Source organism: Formica exsecta, unplaced genomic scaffold, assembly GCF_003651465.1.
Source record: "Formica exsecta isolate Colony F162 unplaced genomic scaffold, ASM365146v1 scaffold228, whole genome shotgun sequence".
Classification (NCBI taxonomy): Eukaryota; Metazoa; Arthropoda; class Insecta; order Hymenoptera; family Formicidae; genus Formica; species Formica exsecta.
The window spans coordinates 531,546-546,892 of record NW_021849573.1 but is presented as its reverse complement, the minus strand read 5'-3'; the positions used below and the strand labels follow the sequence as shown (position 1 = coordinate 546,892).

At 34.3% G+C, this 15,347-nt stretch overlaps 1 protein-coding gene across 4 annotated transcripts in view; it reads left to right on the top strand.

The window, feature by feature from the left end:
• The window catches only part of LOC115235610 (homeotic protein antennapedia), a 122,474-nt gene that overhangs the window by 68,821 nt on the left and 38,306 nt on the right, over nt 1-15,347 (top strand). The gene's annotated exons all lie outside the window — the stretch shown is intronic.

Below are 15,347 nucleotides of genomic sequence, written 5' to 3'. Positions count from 1 at the left end.
TCATATTATTACAGTATAATTGCATAGAATATTACATCATTATTTTTATCGTTAAACATATTATTTCTTTAACGGAATAAAAATAATTTTTTCAGAGATCACGCATTGTAAATAAAATAAAAGATCGATACGCTTATCAATCTTTTGGAATATTTGTATATATTCTGTATAATAGTTGTCATAAAATAACGGCCGGTAATTTTTCTCTTTATTCCGAGACGTGTCCTAGCTTCGATGCTCGATGATATGCAAAGGCAAGTAGACGTATCTGTGGCATCCGGCAGATTGTATAGGTGCGTGTTTCCCGCGCGCGCTCCTTCCTCTTTCAGCGGCGCTGCCTGCCATCGTATCAACATCGCACTTCATAATCCTGGCAGTGTTTCTGCGCGTCTCGATCTGTTAGCTTATACGATCGGGTCCGTTTCTTCTTTCCAATAATACTAGCGGTTTCGCTAGTGTAATTTCCAAAAAAAGGAGTGCCGTAGAATTATCACTCGTTACCGCACCTATGTCTTTCGTTATTCTTTTCGACTTAATAATGGACACCGGATGTCATTATTTTCGCGCGTCAAACCTCTGCTTTCTGGTGACTTCGGATAATTGTGGCCTTACGCTTCCGTCCGTGAACGTCTGACTTTTGTGAACGTAAAAATATTCGACTTGTGATACTATCTATTTTTATTTCTGATGCTATTAAATTCACATTGTTCTCTTCGAGTTACAATAAATCTTTCTCATTACAAAAGATTTGTCATAAGATTTGCGATATTACAATTACAGTGCCGTATAATTTAAATTGCATTGATATTAAATTGCATAATATTGTACGAAATAAATGTCAACAATTTTTCATCAACAACTTTTTGCGCTCGATCTGTCGATGCAAATCCAGAATTCCGCGAAAGATCTTTTAAATCACTGAGCACTAGCACACTGGTCTCTTTTGTCGCATTGTAATTATCACCTTGCAAAAAAATGATAATTAATTCACGCAATGAGTTGGCAGTCGTATGAATTACAATGTGAATTTTTCCTTGATGATCTGCTTATCTATTTCCATTTTTATTTTTGTCCGTTCTCATGCACGAGCTACTCTTATCACTTTATTACAATAGAAAATTAAACACGTCAAGATGTTAATTATCATAAGAAACTTTATGTACTCGAAAAATGTGAGTTGAATGCAATATTTTACGAAAGTAACAGCCGCTACTAAGGACAATCAGATATTTGGTGAGTGGACACAACTTTTATTTTGCATAATATTTTTGTCGACTATATTCAATACAATAATAATTATTATTTATAAAATGCTTTTTAGTATACAAAAATATTGTTTATAACATGTTTGATATATGTATATATGCATACACTCAATGGATCATATTACAAGAATTAATATTTAATTTTGTATTTTACACACACGACACTATTTAAATATTTGTATCTTGAAGGAGATTTACTGCAATGGATTCTTGGCGCCATTTATCTCCAAATCGAACACTGAGCTATATATATAAAAAAAAAAGAAACAACATGATTAGGAATATGACGATTCTTTTTTTCTTGAATGCTGAAAAAATAATTTTTTGAAACACAGCGAAAATACAGCGAACAAAAGAATTTTCGAAATTATGCAATCAAAGACATGTCAAAGATTTTCTTAGGTTAAAATCATTTTGTACTACATCTGAATTTGCTTATGTATATATTTCACGGTATATTTATTTAATTTACATTCATTTCACGGTACATTTATTTTACATTCATGTTTATAATCCTTTTTATTTTATTATTATTTTTTTTTTTTAAGATGATAATTTTTTTCTCTTTACACACACTTTCTCTCTCTCTCTTTTTTACTCATTTATACAATTTTTGAATTTAGCTATTCTTATCGCTCTAATCACATTATGATTAGATATCGCGCTTTTACAAGATGTCTATGATCGTGCTGCTAATAAGGTGTATATATTCAATTCTACTATTATAAATCGTGGAGAGAACAAAAGAATTCCCGGATGCTTCGATAGGCAGAATAAAAAAGAAGGAAGAGAAAGAGAGAGGAAGGAAGAGGCGAGAGATTGGGTAGAAGGCTTAAGTGTAATTTACCCTTGAGGCCCCGTGGGTGGTTGCTTCGTTCTTGGCTCTGCTGTACAGGATTGGTCGGACGTTTGACAGTTGACGGATGATGAGGCGGCCTTCCAAGCCCCCTTCTATCCCCCTTTTACGCCCTCAAACGTGCTGATTTAGTCCCGGGTTCAGTTTCTGCCGCGTTTATTATCCGCCGTGAGGCAAATTCGAACCGGGCATAACGGGATTATTAGCTGAAATAGGCACATACGTCATGTATGTCAAACTTTTTTTTTACCCATCGTACTTCCTGCGATCTGACCAGAAATCGTTGGATGCTGTTTCAGTTACCGCGGTCACGACCTTTTCATCGTTTTATCCGAAAGTTTAGTAGAAAATAGTAGAACTGTCTTTCCGTTATGGCTCGAAATCTTCCAATTTATACGATCCTGTCTACAAGAAAAAAAATTACATTTCTAGAAAGTATATCTTTATGTATATCTATGTTTTTTTATTAGCAGGTAGATAGCGAGATAATATCGTAATATTCTCTCCATTTTAGCGCGATTCTTATCTAACTTTATATAAGGCACACGGAATGAGCATCCAAGGCGCAGCTTGTCGCAACGTAACGCTTCGATGCATAGCTCGAGATAAGCAATCCTCTCGCCGCGAGAAGATGTGGATCTAGGAACGATGCGCGAAACGTCCGACAGTGTAGTTTCTGTATTTCTTCGTGCTGGATGTTAAAACCACTAGCACGAGCGCCGCGCTCGTGGTGTCGTGTTTATCTATTCTGCGATCTACTGCACAACGTGATTGCGCGAAGTACATGAGTGTGTGTATGTGTATGTGTGTGTGTATGAATGTATTGCGTGGTACTCGAATGTTCCAGCGATCTCGACTGCGTGGAACCCAGAGAACCGGTCGAGCTCTACGCAGTTTCCTGCTTCTCGTCCCGTACAAAATTTGAAATTTTCTTTTTCATAATTTTTCATTGATATTACACACTTAATTATTGCGTTAATTACAAGATCGGTAAAAAATATAATACCGTAGAATAATAATATTAGCGAAATGTAAATTAATTTGTACAACCTCGATTATCGTGATTTGCGGGAGTGGATGATTTAACGAATTTTAACAAACTAATTAAAACGATTGTACGAGGTTATCATCGCGAGCGCGTGAGTAGCGGACCGGCTGCTCGTTTTGCATGTTTTCGAAGGAAGTTCGCTATGCGTGAGAAAACAAACATATATCCTTCCCCCATAGTGTAGATTAAATCTTATTTTTCCACGACTGGGACGGATATGTACTCGTAAAATGGTTATGTAGGCTAATTGGTCATCGTCGATCTCTGCCTTTCACCTTAATTCTTTCCCAGCGTTTTACTCCAGATTATCGCTCTTGGTCGTCACATCACAATTTCCTCGAGCTTCGATGGGGTATAAGTTACAGCCTTTACGAAGAGTATTACTACCTGTCCAACCAGATTCGCATGCTCAGACCTAGTCTGCCATTTATCATCTCATTTTATAGTCAACCAAACTTGAACACATCGGAACGCCCAATAAATGTTTTTGCTGATCGTATTTTATCTTTTGGTGAAAAAATTTTACTCGTAAAAAAATAATACATAATTCGCAGTTTCTTTTTTGGGAGAATGTATACAGTTGGTCCAAAGAAAAAGATCAAAGAGATTGCGCTTAATAAAAATCACGTTCATTTTTAATGAAATCAAGCGATACAATTCAATGTAAAAAATCAAATTTTAATCAAACACAACTATTTATTTCCAATTTTTGTATTTTTACATGACATATTTTTCTTTCTGAGCTTGACATGAAAATGTTATTACATTCTGAGCGTTAAGTAAGATGTTTGTTATGTATTAGTAAAATTTAATTTGTTAAGATCCTAATGTCAAACAAATTTATTAGAGCTATGTCTATAGTTCGAATTTTTTTTAAGAAAAAGCCGGCTGTATTTTCAGCGAAAACACGTTATTCAAGTCCTTACGAAACGGTCCGTATGCACCTGCCTACGCGGAACAAGTTATGCGATGGATCGCTCAATTGATATTTGGTTGATGCGAGCCGTTTGCCACGGAGTCCGTGGTTTCTTAGCAAGAAATCGTGCCTTCACGTATTCATTACCCTACCCTGTCGCTAATAATAGACCTTGGTATTTCGCTGGTCCCGTCCGTGGACCACCTAAACGATCGCGCACGAAGCGAAAGAATCGGCATTAGCGGGCACTACGCGGGACTGATTGGTATTACAGAAACGTGGACGCACGGACCGAACAGCGGGTTGATCCGGGTGACTGATAAAGAGTGCCACGCGCCGATCCGTTGGATAAATACGAGCGCGATGAAGGTGACAAGAGAGAGAAAGAGAGAGGATCGTTTGCTGGGTGCCACATACTTTTTAGCTCACGATCAAATCTTTTATTAGCGAAATTGCTAATTCTTCATAGGAATCAAAGAGTACACTTTACATCGGTTGCTTCAAAATTATTCTTATATTCGATATCTATTGATGAATAGTTTGATTCAACATTTGAAAAAAAAATTTGCAACGCTATTGCATCTAAAAATATAATTAGAATTTCTTTATTATTGGTTTTGCGTGACATTTTTAATATTTTGAAATGTGTAATAATGGAAATTAAATTTTTCTCGTGCACAAAAAAGCTAGCGAAACATAAAAATATGCAAGTTAAAATACCCTAGTTGATACAAAAAAAAAACGAATTATAATATTACAATTAATAATTATAATTATAATTAGATTGTTAATATATAATTTATAAAACTATAAGATTTTTAATACAAAAGTATACACTTTTATAAAATTAATGATGTGCTACTTGAAAGCGATATACAATTGAAAACATATCAAAAACTCATGAAAAAAATAGATCCGTTTAATACAACGTGATAAAAAATCAAAATATTTTATCAATGATATTGTATGAATAAGGAATATATTTTTTCTTCGTTTGCGCAATAAGTGATGACGGCAAATACGTGTATTTGTTTGCGTTTAGAATATGCAGTAATCGATATAAATAGTAAATGATATTATATTAGCATTTTTATGCATGTAATTGCAATTCATTACCATATCATGCATACAAAATTAATTGCGTCATAGAGGATATCAATTATTGCATATATTAAATTTTTTAAATTTTGTATAATTATTGCATAATTATACAAAAAAGGATCGCGCTTTACTTTTGGTTCAATACTCCCATTTTTTGTTATATATATTATATTTTTAAAAAATTTTTTTAATCACAAGAAAGAGATCTATGTGCTTTAGTCAAACTAGAAATACTTAACTTATGTTATAAACTGGGTATAGTGAACTCAGTATGGTTATCATTACTACATTCCTTCTGAAGTTTAAGTTCGATATTTTGAAAATTGTTTCTCCCGCCTAAAATGGAGCAAAGCCCTCTACCCAATTTCGCTGGAACCCAAAGGTACTCGACCTTCCGGCGATGTGCAGCAGATGGCAGTGTAATTCTATCTCAAGGCCGCTGTCCGCACGCAGCAGCTGTTTTCGTGGTGCTGCCACCTTTTGCACCCTGCTCAAGATGAAGGCGGTACTGACCTGCGCATGTCTCGCACCATCATAACACTGCTCGAACGCCATGGATGCCGGCAAATTTATGACCCGTATCATGGCGCGGCATCTAAACGATTATTTGCCGTTAAACGTAAACGGCTTACAAAAACGAGCCTGTATAATAGAGTAAATACAGGTTTGGTGTTCAGACCATGATAAATTTATAGCTCCACTTATGAAGATTTTGTATCGGCTGACTGGCAGGCTTTAACTTCTTAAAGATATGGATATTACTGAATTTTATTTGCGAACTTCTTGAAAAATAGTTTATAATGAAATTACATTTATTTATTTAACGCATTAAATGTGTGCGTGTATTATAATATACTTAAAAAAGAAATACACACAATATGTATTTGAATGTACAATAGAAGTATCGTGGAGGTCCCCAAAAAATATTGCAGAATTGAATAAGTTGAAAGATCTTACTGAATGAGTTGAATATCTTATACTTTTGCTGCCGGTCAATTTTGACATTTAAAAATCACCTATTTTTATTTGGAATATAATTTTGTTTATATTATTTCTTATTTAATATTTTGCATATGATTTCTTTTTTATCTGCTCTTTTATTAATTATGTTAATCTCTCTACGCGAACGGAAGTATGAAATTTATTCTCGTAGGTATGATAAATGATTGTTAAGATACTAAATATTTGAATAAAAAATATGCAGAGAGATGCAAATAAAGTTTCCAATATGATGTAAATAAGAAATAAGATTATTTGTGTGTTGAGATTCAATATTATTATATTTAAACATCTTTCGCGCTTTTAATCATATTATTATATTTGATTATTATATTTGATAAGACATATATAAATAATAAAACACATTAACAATATACGAGAGACGATAGTATTTTAAACATATTAAAGATATCTTGCTTTATATTTAAATATGTCAATGTTGTTTTCTTTATTGAAAGTCGAAAACATGAATTGTCACTATTTAAATAACAAATGACATGCAAATTAGCTTACTTTTAAAGATCCTGGCCTATGAAAAATATGCCTAGAATTTAGAGATTGTCGTTGATCTTATTTAATTTGTAATGATCGAATTTGTGTACATATATTTTATATGAGATATTAAAATTATATAAATTAAATAATTGAACGTATGGCTATTAATTTATGAAACATGTAATACTTCAGAGATTACAAATATGTGATTATAATTATTATATTATAATTACATATAATTATTATTGAAGGAAAACCTGACTTTTGGTTAGTATATAACGTTATGTCGTTTCTCGTTAATTTGGCAAACCACTCAGAAATTCTAGTTGAAGGGTAACCTCTTCATGTTCTATTCTTACATCTCGTGGCATCTCCCAGTCGTGGACTTAGTATAGCCTGCCTCCAAGAAGATTTTAATTAAACCCGCCCTTCCAGTGTTGCGTCTGATTGGATGAGCTAATCCTATTCGTAGAAAATTTAGGGTTTCCTTTCTAGAACGACAATTTCTCAAAAGCACTTTAAAATTTTTTCATGAAGACATTATAAAATTTTATATAGCCATAAATATACTCATTGTTTTAGAAAATAAAACATTTGTTTTGCAGTTTTTTTATATATACTTTAAATCTTTCTAATAAGATTTCCAATATAAAATTGAACTTTGTGTAAATTGTTGTCTGTGTTTTGTAAAGTAGTTACTATTTGTAATTAGACGTATATTTTACGTTATAAAATTTTAATTTATATAACTTTATGCATACATGAAATACGGACTATTACGTTGAACTATATATTATTCACAATCCAGATTTTTAATATTTCGTCATCAATTTCTTCGAGTAAAGGAAAATTGTCGTAACATAATTTAATTAGAAAGAGAACACACGGTGTATTTTCTATGTTGAATATCTTTTCTAAATAAGTCATTTGATCAGTTTTTAGAAGATTGAGTGGAAAAACGCATTTAGTTGTTTTACCGGGGATAGGAACCACGCGGGTGTTACGCAGGAGGAGTAGAAGGAAAGAACCACGTCAAGGGGATGACATCTAAATCTTGCTTTTCGTTTCACGCTGACTGCCCGCCCTTTCGTTGGCTATGCTTAGAGCCAAAACTCCCTTTCTTCCCTTTAGCCTTCGAAGGGGTGGATCCTCAAAGTACACTCAGTATCAAAAATTAACACAGCAAGATAATCTTTAAAAACCTTTCTCATATAAAATAATAATGCGATAAGCGAAACTTGAAATTTGCTATCCGTTAATATGTGAGTATATATATAAACATGAAACTGAATATACAATTACTATAATGTTTGATATTATTTTTTTTTCTTTTTATAAAATAATATATTTTAAATATTATGCAGAAGAGAACTAAAATCGAATTCTTTTTTAGTCTATATTATTCTTTTGTACTAGTTCAGTCAGTGGTCAGACGTGCTGTTTTCTGAAAAAACACAGATTTCCGCTTAAAGGACATAGATTATATATAACGTTCTACGTAACACTCCGGAACGACAACGCTTTTATATTTTTATGGCGGTGAAAGTCGGCTACACGAGGGTCGCAGCCGTGAGGGTATTCCTTAAGTTTCACCGATAGTCGGAAAAACGAAGCGAGCACAAAAGAGTGTTTCACTTTCGCCCCCACCATTGTAGGAAAAATCGACTTTTGCGGAAGAATCACGGTTGCCGTGGTAAAAAACTCAGGAACCTAACGATATTTCTCTTCGCGAAAATCAGTTCACGTTCTGTTCATCACGATGAACTCAGGACCTTGCTGAAAGAGAAAAGGAGATTAATTGCGCATAATACACAAACATATTTTTAAGGATTCTTCGCGAATTAAATTTATAGAATTAGGATAATAGAAAGGGTATATAAGAATAAAGGTAATAGAATTACATTTCCAGTTAATTTTATATATATATGATGGAAAAATTGGAAACTTGCATAAAATGATGATCATTGATATTTTCGCCAAGAAAAAATATTTCTAAATTGGCGAGAGAATCTGTTCTTTCAAAAAATATTTAAAGTCGAGTTTTGAAATAATTTGTATCTTAATTAATGTCTTATTTATTTAAAATTCAAAATATGGTTGAAGAAAGAAAGCTAAATGAGATGAAATATTTAATTAGTAGTGAAAATTAACAAAATTACACATTTATTCTGAATATAATTTGCAGTATGAATTAATTTTCCCCAAAGAACGATTGATTTTCTATTTCGCGAATCTAGCGTGGATTCCATAGCTATTGATATCACTAGTCGCGAGTTTCCACGTAAAACGCCGCCCATTCCACGAAATCGTGCACGTGTGCAACGCCGGATTCAGCTGCCTCGTTCGGTTCAGGAATGAATTATCGCCCGTTCGGGGCTGAGCTCTTTCATTTCCAGTCTACGCGATAGTCCCATCCTTTTCTCTCCTCCATATCGGCCGAGGCTGCAGACAGCAACGCTTTTTTCTCATCCCTCTGCGATACCTCCCTCTATTCCTCTCTCCGTTTTCTTTTTCAATTTCCATCAGAGATATATCGCATCGTTTTTGTTTCTGTATCTCTTTTATATGCTTGAGAATAATTTCTGTCTATATATAATTTATTATGTGTTTATTTTTGAACAATTATTGATACTGTTTATAGAGATTTTTGAATTTTTAACGAGACTTTCATGCATGAAAATATTAATATTTCTATGAATTCTATTTATTTTAATTTTTGCGATTTGACAAACACAATATCAAAAAAAGATTGAGACATGATTTATTTTATTAAGAATTCTATATCAATTTCAACTTTAATCTCGCCAGAAGAGTCATTTAAAAAATACAAGATACATTTGCATTTATTAATTATTTTGATATACATATATGTAATTCTTATTATCTCTGTAAGCTTTATAAAGAGCTTTTTAATTATTTTTTGGAATGATGTGGAGCCAATTTTGTATTTTGAAACTCGCTCGGAGATTCGTCAGTTATTCCAAGCGAAGCAACTTTCATCTTGACATTTATTCTTGTCCGGAAAGGTCAGACAGGGATCGCCATTACTAAAAATCTAATTATTCGCTCGTGTTTTACATCAGATTATTTTTTCTGTGTGAATTCAACTTGTACAAATTTATTCCTAAAAACGAATCGCTCTTTTTCGTCTTCATGGCATCAATTTTGCTATAAATTTCAAATAGAAAATATCAGATTATATTTTTTATAAAACAATATTTGATTATGTGTTTTATATTTAGCTTTTATTTGTTCTATTTCGTAGATAAATAAACGCGTTTTTTTTTTTTTTGGAGGGAAGCCTCTCGTAATTCGGGTAAAGAGTAATGGCATGCGAGGATACTGGGGACACAATCAATTGGATGTTTTCGTTTTGAACCGTGCTCCACGATCGAGAATGAAAGAAGGCACGAGGAGGGTAAATTGGAATTCCGCGACGCGAAGGATGATGCTGCCCCGGTTGGCCGGGACGAAAGAAGAAGGAAACCGGCAACGGAAAAAGGATAGAGGGGAAGAGTAGAGGGAGGAGAATAGCATCCAAGGAATATTTACTGCCATCTTCTCCACCACTTACCCACAGATTCACTGCCTGAAGTTGTAAACACCTCTTAACTATATGGAGATAGTATCTCGGTTTCCCTCCTCGTGTGCCCTAAACTGTTACGTAGGTGTTGCGCGACTATCATTAATTAGATCATCATACGATTGCAGCATAATATTTTTCTTCTTCTATATGTGCTTTACAACTAACATTGGCGTGTATACATAAATTATTTTGCATTAGAAGAGATATAATATTAATATTATATATCAATTATATTGATTAATTTTGTTTTGTTGATATATATATATATATATATATATATATATAATTTCGTCTACTATTGAAAATATGTTTTTGTATACGTATTTTTCAAGTTATAATTTTTTTTCAATGATGATATACTTTTATCTAGTATTTAAAATGAATTAAGAACATATATAAATAGGATAAATATCTTAATGAAAATTAGAATAACAATGGATTTATGTACGTGTGTTAAATATAGAATCAATATATGTACAATAATTATGATTTATAAAATAAGGTAACATATGAATCTAATAAGGTACAATCCATTGTTATTGATGAAAAAATCGGAAAGTTATTTCCACATATAACGCGCGGAAACAACTATAATATTTTTTTATAAATTAATAATATATGACAATTATATTTTGGGAGAATACAGAATGCCAAAGTTAAAGCGTATACCCTGTGTATCGTAACACGATGATCATTCTGCATTAAATTAAACTACAACACTGTTGCTAGACCGATTTCCCGCTATTTAATTTGCATATCGTACACCTTCGTGTTATATTTGTTAACGCTAGAACGACACCGATCGATACGCTGCCGCCTGCTTGTAGTTTAGCGTTCACCTGAATAAACGGTTTACATATTCATCAATGCTTGGGTCAACATTTGCCCCCCCCCCCCCGCTCGGCAAAGAAATTTCGCATTTAAATGACCTTGTCTCGCGGCACGCGGTATGGCGTTTTCTCTCGTGAAAATGTGACATTTCATACGTATAATCGAGATACATCGCGATTTATGTGTCCTGAACTTGACTCGTTTTCAAAACCGGTTTTACGTTTTATCTCGCTTGTTTGTGACCGCGGATTATTCAATCGGTAACTGTTTCTGAATTTATACACATACTGAACTTTCAGCGGTACTTTTGTACCGCTTGATTTATCGGCCAAGATTTAACGTGGGAAAAAAAGTGAGATATCAGTATATATATGCCGAAAATATGCTATTACCTTTATTATTTTGAAATAAACTCAACATAATATCATATTATTATAAGAATATTGCCACAAGTATATCAATCTCGTGACATCTACTAAAATGTGTTAATATTTTTTTTTAATATAATTAATAATTCCGCTAATGACCAGAATATTATACCATACGAAGGGAATCATGAACGGGGCTTAAATATAACAGTAACAATTAGCCGGGCGTCTTTATCTTTATAACCAAGTAAGATTATTTATTTCGCAAAAATAGAGCGTGCCCTCTGCCAGCTAAGAAACGGTGGTATCGAAACAATGAGCTGATGCGCTCTCTTCGTGCGGCTGTAGATGGTGGAGTCGCGCGTGGAGATATAGAACGAGAGAGACAAATAGAAGGAGACGGTGAAACCCACTAAATCAATACTCTGCCATCGCTCCAACTCTGGGCTCATCCCCTCGCCTACCCCCTTAGACCACCCCCCTAGTCGTCAGCCCGCTTCTCTTCTCCCCCTCCCTCTCCTCGCCCTCCCCCCGGGCATCCTCCTTCACCAGCGTTTCTCGGTTCCGTTCGTTCCACGCCACCCTTCGTTCCACCCCCGTCACGCTCTCGAAGCGAAACTTCTCTGGCTCCGCTTCCACGGGCTACTCCCGCAGAGAGAGTTTCCTACCATAGGGCTGGATTCTCCCTTATGCGTCAGTATAATCTACCCGACGCTCGCGAAATGTCGATGACGCGTGAAAAACGTATATATATTTATACGCGCACGGTTATTTGTTGCTGTTTTTATTTATCATTTTGCTGCAAATGAAGAGCGCGAGTCGCAACAATAGCGAATATAATATATATTTTTATGTTACGTCATTTAAGTCAAGGTGTAACCTTGTCCGAAAGGAACAGTAATCATACATAAATTTCTAGAGAGAGAAAAAAAACAGAAAGAAGAATTTCTAAAACATCCATTCCACCAATGTCTCGATATAATGTCTAATAATGACTTTCCATATAATCGTCTTTACACTTCGTAATTTTCAAACGCAATATTCTTGTGGAATATTTCTGAAGTAACTGTCGACGCTCTGCACGGAAAACGGAAAAGCGATATCGCCGCGCGTTGGCACGTAGTCTGCAGATCCAAAAAGATACAGCTTGCATTGAATTTTAATTTAAAAGACTACTTGATATAAAGCAGGTAGGAACTGTATGATAACAATTTTATATTTCTTCATATAATACGTCGCTGGTGATAATACTAATCGTCCACATCTGGTCTCAGTTATGCAAATGGAATTTTGAAATATTTTGCATTAAATGCAATTTTATTATAGAGATTTTATCGCAATATTGCGACATAAATAATAATTGTTGTCACAGTGGAGTATAATATATTTTATTACACAATGGCAATTTTTCAGTGGAATTTTGAGAGATTTATTAAATAATACTTTTTAAAATGCTCTGTTTTCTTTAATCCACAATCGTATTGTCTCGTTAAGCGCTTACTTACATTGAAATATAATTCGAAATATAAGCGAGAAAACCTCTTTTTTCTTTGTGCTAGAACGCGATATCAAAATATCGATAGATAAGTCCATTATCAGGCGACGTACAATAAGACGGCAAATCGAAACGTTCTTCAATTGTCTATTTATTTCACGCGGTTATCACGCGCTTCATCAACAAACTAGGTCACGTAGTTCTGGTGGCACACACTCACGCAACCATCCCCGACCATTTGCAGACGAATGCTGAGCGTATCTTACGATCGTGAGAGATACAACTGGTTGCGTGGGCTATGAAAGAGAAATAGAAGGAGGAAGGGGTTACCGATTGTGAGAAGGGGCCCGTGGCACAAATGAGAGTCTGTGTATGTATGTGCGTGCGTGTGCGTGCGACTACCCAAGACGAGGGTATGATAGTAGTCCCAATGCGTCTACAATCGCGAGCTAACTGGACAAATAAACGGTTCGTTGCTTCTCACACTGCTGATGATATTGTCTTCGCTATTGACGGCATCATTATGTCGCTACTTACAACGGTCGTAAATGTATGGTAAACTGGATTGTAATTTCACTCTCATTATAATATTTTACCCAAGATTTCATTGAAACAATATTTGTTTAAAATTATCGTAATTTTTTTTTTTAATTTGTTGTTATATCAATACGTATAGATAATATACGGGGATGTTTAATAAGTAACATCCACAAAGAGATCTCGATTAAATAACTAAGAAAAATCCAGAGTTTCAGAATTTCTGCTTCTTTTTAAAAAGGAGATATCAAGTCCCAAAAAGTTCAATTACACGGCCGGCAACTCCTGCTTTGTTTCACGGCCGCTGCCCGTTGGTTTATGCTCCCTCCGTCTTTATCTACTTCACTGTTATTCTTTAGATCTCCTTCTCTCTCTCTCTCTCTCTCTCCCTTCCTTTCTCCTTTTGTTTTCTTTTCTTCGCTACCGACGTGCGAACTTTTGCTGTCTCGGTAGCTGCCCAGTTTGTGATTTCTCGATGCTACTTCCCTACGCTCAGCGTTCTACAACTTAGTGTCCCGTTAATTTCTTGCGATCCGCAGGACGATTACCGCACTTGTCCGAAAATTTAGCGCTCTCGGTGTCCCTTAAATCTCTCGTAGTGAGTTAAACCTGCAATAGCAACTTAGCGTTCCGAAAATACGCTCTCGTATTTATGTCATAAATTCGCACTCTTCCCTCGATCTTTACCTGAGAATTTATACAGATAGATTTTTGCGGTTTAATAATATTTCAAATTATATATACATAATTATTTATGTATATCGTGTTCATCGCAAGATCTTTCGCTTATATTTGCAATAAGTATTAGATGCAAGTAAAAACAAAAATTTCGATAGAAAATATAATTTTTATTTCAAGGTAAATGTACTACATCGTATATTTTGTACACGATAATTTACGAGCAAAAATCTCTGGTAAAATAATGTTTTAATATTTAGGATATTTTGACGTTATCGTATATTTTAGTTCACCTTTACCGGCATTATATCACAATTAGTATATTTTAATCAGTTTATAAAAATAAATTTTGAAAGAAACAGATTTTACAATTATACTCAGATGTAATAAATCATGTTATTATCGACACATCAATAACGCTTCTCCGTCAACAGTATAATATATTTGATTTTATAATTATGTGGGCGTAGTGATTCCAGATATAAGATTCTAAACTTGCTAATAGGTAATTAACATCATTATATAAATAATGTATGCTAATGTATAATAGCTGATATTTCGACGGAACGAAACGGAAAGCACGATTAATATTTATAATGTAATGCTTTAATTGCGTACTTTATGTACCATATGTTTTACTACAGATTGCAATAGTCGATTGGATCATGTAATACTGCAAAAATTATAATTTTAATAAATTATATTAGAATAATCAAATTAAATCAAAGATATGTTGCTTTTACCGATAAATTGTTTATACATCTTTTTGAAATCCGTATAAATATAAAAGTTATTTTCAAAGTAAATATATTAAATAGCAGAGATTTTAAAAAAGGGCGAAGAACTCTTGCGTAAAGTCATCCGCTTTGATGCGAATCTTGATAAGAAAAACTGATAATTGATAGAGATATAGATTTTACGAATATAATCGTGGATCGGCGCGTTTCTCTCGCTATGCAAAGCATTGTTCTCTCGAAAGGTATTTGAACGTTCCAACTTGCGCGAGTCGATGTTGGTAGTCGTCTGATAGGATTTCGACGATCGCTGAAAGATTGACGATCGAATCCGTCAACGGCTTTCTACGGCGTGGACGGACTCGGGATTTTCCGCAATTTTCTCCGCGGCCCTCGGCGTTGTAGGCCGTGCACGTTCCGAGGCTCGAAAGCTCGGCA